Source organism: Drosophila grimshawi, unplaced genomic scaffold, assembly GCF_018153295.1.
Source record: "Drosophila grimshawi isolate 15287-2541.00 unplaced genomic scaffold, ASM1815329v1 contig_184, whole genome shotgun sequence".
NCBI lineage: Eukaryota > Metazoa > Arthropoda > Insecta > Diptera > Drosophilidae > Drosophila > Drosophila grimshawi.
Window position 1 is genome coordinate 613,264 of NW_025062956.1, and position 4,998 is coordinate 618,261.

Below are 4,998 nucleotides of genomic sequence, written 5' to 3' on the forward strand. Positions count from 1 at the left end.
CGAGCCCCGTTGAATACCTATAGATAAAATCAATTGATAAGAGTGATTCGTGAGATGTTCTTGTTCTATTTCTTGAACGCACTTATTTTGCACTACAGTTCGTGCTGAAATAGTCAGTACGAGTATATTCAAAGACTTTTTGTATTCATTGTATTCAGATTGGCCCCTTGGTAAAATACCATGCAAAAAGTCTTGTTCTGACAGTTAGCTGTGAATATTGATTGATATTAATAGGCTGTTGATCAAATTTAAAAAAGCAAAACAAATTTGTAAATATTACTTTTGTAGCAAGCTTCACTAACAAAACATCTGTAACAAAACATCTGAAATATAGCTTGCAACCAGGAAGAAATCAATCGTTTTCAATACAGTAAAATGAGCAGACAGGCTTGAGAAATATATAATTTAGTTTCGACTGCTTCACTTTAAAGGGAGAACTAGATCATTTCTAAAAGAGAACGAACTAGAATTATGTTTTCTGCGCTAGCTAAGAAGCTGAATATGAAACTCTAAAATTACTTGTGTTCGTTATTATCATTACTAAATAAGAAAAATAAACTAAATATGCCTTGAAATGCTAAAAAGTATCGTTACTATATAAGAAATATTAATATAAGTATATTAATAAAATTGTAAGGCCTTGGCTGTATAGTCTATAACTCCGTCTGTTAATAAAAAATATATATAGACGTTTATTGACTCAATTGCTTTAAAAATTAACCCAACTAGTCCGTCCTCATGCGGCCCATTTAACTGTTTGGTGACACTATTTTAATGGCTGTCAGGCACCTGACGCATTCGCTATCTGACAGCAGAATGATGCAAATTTGTTTGGGGTATCTACAATTGTAGAGGCACACACAGGCAAACAGAGGCGGCAAATGACAGATAAAAATAATCAAGACACAAATGTGAGCATTTGTAATTTAATTTGGCAGCTTCGCAGCAAAAAATTTAAGTGCATTGCAAATGTAACCCTCTGAACTCAATATGAAAACAACAACAGCGATCTGTAATAACAAACACAAGAGTAGCAAGAGCAGCAGATCAAAGGGACTTAAAGGCGACAGAACTTTTATTTATTTAAAATTGTCAACAGCAGAGGCGTTGTTGCATGCAACAAATTTATTGTGCATGCCACGCCTCGTTGGATTGTTGTGGCTTTTAATTGAGTCATGCAACTGGCTCAGATGATGCTTATTGTTGTTGTGGCTGTTGCTCGTTGCCCAAGTTAAATTTATTTGCAACGCATTGCAACTAAGCCTACAAGCGACTGAGGAATGATATAGAATAGGACTGCGTAAGACGTAGAAGACAGAGAGAGAGAGATAGAGAGAGAGAGAGAGAGAGAGAGAGCGAGGGGGGAGTTGCAAGTCAACTAGTGGAATGCTTCGTATTGCGTGCAACTTTTACAAGGGAAAACTCTCCTGTTTGGGATACTTTATGTGCAAATTTTTGGTTGGGCAAGATACACAATGCAACTACAATGGCAACAAAAATGCAAGCACACCCACACGCACACACATAAAAATATACTTGGTTGGCAATTTGCTGGCACTGTGGCTGTCAGCTGCCAAGTCATTTGCATGCACATACAGCACAAGCACAAATACCAGCGGGGCATGAATGACAAACAAAAACAATAAACGAGAGTGGTTCATGCGAGGGGGTACGACTATGAGATAGTCTGTTCTCAGCTATTAAAAGCACATACACAATCACACAATAAAAAATATATTCATAATAAGAAAATTTGATGCTTAAATGTCTAGGACTTCAAGTATCTACATATACTTTTTAAAATCAAGACTATACATACAGAATATTTTGAACATTTATGTGAAAGACTTAAACTTACGTAAGAAATACGGCAAATCATCGTTAATTATCAAAAATCGCCTTTCTAGTCAGCCGTCCAGCTTGTCGATTTGCACAGATGATTCCTGATTACCTTCTTATTAAATTTTAATTGAAACAGGGTATAACTACGATATGGCAGAGAAATAGTGAACAACAAAAATGCCTTCGCTTGCAACTTCCAAGTTGAAACCACTGAAACAAAAACAAATTGACCGCCTGTTAGCATATAAATCACATGGTAAAAGATAAATTGAAAGCTGTTGTGGCTGCCTGTTCCATATCCACGATGCGGGTGCCAGACCTACCATGCCCTCCTTTTCTTACATGGTGCAAGCTAATGCAATTAACAGCAGCTGGGGTAATGCAAATGGCAAATGCGAGTGCCCAAAAGCTGCATTGACAAATTTCAGTGCACATTTCTTAGCCTGTCCCCTGAACTCCACACACAAGTAAGTATTGAAACAAGTTCGAGTAGCTAACTTAGGTACGCCGAATATTATATACCCTTGCAGCTTAAAACTGTATAAAATAGGCTTGCGCAACGGTTAGCAAACGACTCCTCCCTTTTCCTTCCTTCAGGACTAAATACTCTCCGCAAGGGAATAGCAATGCAAAGCAGTGCAAATGTCAGTTGAGCAGCTTACAACAACAGCAAAAAGCACATACACTGAGATAAATTGCTTAGTAAAAGCAATAAGATATATTTTAGTTCGTAGGTGATAATCTTATAAAAATTATTTTTTAATTAAAATATATATATATTATAATTTTAACCAATTAAGTTATTAAATTTATGATATGCGTTTTAAATATTATAAATACATTGCATCCATTTTAAGCAATGATTGATATTGCATACAAGTTGTTAAGGCAGTATTTTTAAAACTTTTAAATAATTTCACTTCGCATATTGTTCTTTACAACTTATGCGAAAGTTTCTTGGATTTATTAAGTATCAGTTTATTAGATGAGCTACCGAAAGCCCAGCTCATATTTTGCTTCTGGGAAGCAACTGCTGGATACAGTCGAGTTTACATTGTTATGGATTTCCTCTTTTTCGCATTGTCTATTTTACCCCATCATTCTGTCTTTCGCTGTGTCAAGGTCAATGCCTACTTGGCCCACATTTAAATGACTATAAAGCCAACTTGGTTTCTTAGTAAAGCTATACAGATTCCTTGGAAAACTGCTGATGGCTGCTTGATTATGAACATTGTTCATTGGATCTGATTATAATTTATATTCACACAATGAGTATTAAGCACTTGAGGACATCCCCTTTCGACATTTGCCATGCGACAGCTTTATCAGCTTTAATGCGTTTTCATTTGGCGCCCCTTTCTCTCGTCTCTGGTCAATTATACAATAGGTGGCTATTTGGCCACGGGGCTACTTTATCATCGTCATCAAGTGGATCTACAAATAACGCAATGAAACTAAATACCGAATTGATACTGCCCCACTTTTCACAGCCACAGCATAATGAAAATATGATTTTTGTATATATTCTGTTATTCACTTCTGCCCGAGTAAAGTGCTTAAGTGAAATGCTCATAAAATAAAAGTGCATTAAACTTTAAGTTAACTTTGAGGATCTCCTTTTTGAAACGAGTTCTGCGCTTAAACGTTAATTCATATATGTGGTGAAGTCTGTCGACTTCGTATCCAAACTAATTTCGCATTTTCAATGCTATCTTAAAACCCTAACTATATCTTATTTTAGCTTACCAAATGTAGCTAAGTCTGTAGCTAATGTTAAAACTAATTTTTATCTCTTTTACAACTTTATTCTTAACTTTATTCACAACTTATTCACAACCATTGAGATCTTTCCCTTCAAGTTCCTGATCACACCATTGATGTCGATCAACATGTTAGATTCAGATGTTATATTACAGTCTAAGAAAAATATATGTTGTCAAGTCGGTCTACTTACTATCTAATCGAATTGCAATGCTATCTTAAAACCTTAACTATATCGTGAATTAGTATAATCACCGATTTCGGCATAACTAGACATACATTAAAGCTGAAGCTAAGAAAAACAATATATGTTTACAGTAAGTAGAAAACACATGTCTGGCAATCCTGTTTTTATGGTCTGTGTATAAGCTGCTACTGCAAACAAAAAAAAAGAAAAAGAAAATAGTTTAATCTGCCCCAACAGCAGTTTTAGCCAACCGCACATCAGTTTGGAGCTGCTGGCTGCTGCATCCCGGAACTTGGGTTATAACTTTTAGCACGTGCTAAGTGCATTTTAATTTGTCTTTTATACTTAAAGATGCTGCTTTGTTGTCGTTGGTCGCTGGTCTCTCATCGTTGGTCGTTGCTGCCACTGCAGAAAATGACAACAAATTAAATTTGTGTGCAACCTAGTCTTAAGTGCTCGAGACAGGTGATTATAATACAGCTTGATACTGAGGCAGATGACAGCCAACTGAGCTGCACACCATTCTGTGACTAATTGCAATCTTATCTTTGTCACAAATACATCGATTAAAATTAAGCGAACTGCAGATGTCGAAAATGTCAGTAGAAAATAAGAAAATATATAGCTCAGCTTTAATTGCATTAAGCTTGTTATTCTTGTTGCATTTACAAAAATAATCGAAAACTTTTCAAATTTTTAATGACTTATTTTTGCCTTGAGCTTGAACAAAAAACCACTCGGAAATTTGATTTGTAAATTTTGTTTGCTTTGCTGATGCGAAATGCGATTCCATTCTGAAATTGTGCCAATTACAAGCGGCTTGTCCGAAGCAGATGACAGACAAGTCCAGAACAGGAGGGCATAGAGAGAAAGCAAGAGAGAGAGGGAGAGATGAGAAAGTGGAAGAGAAGTATTAAAATACAAGTGCATAGTTATGAATTCGTTATTGCTCATTAGAAGAAGCGCCAAAAAAATATTCCTGGCTATGGATAGAGAAAAGTAAAGCGAGAAGTATGTGGCATCAACTCCAGGCATGGCTATTGTTCAATAGAGTAATTAGGCAATTAGGCATTGCCAGAAAAAAGAGACTACTCCTGAAATCCTTTCCAGCATTTCAAAAATTCATCTCATATTAAAGTTGATCCAAATCGAATTTGTAAATTTAAAACAAACATCACTTTTGACTATTCCAAGTATTTAAATTTAAT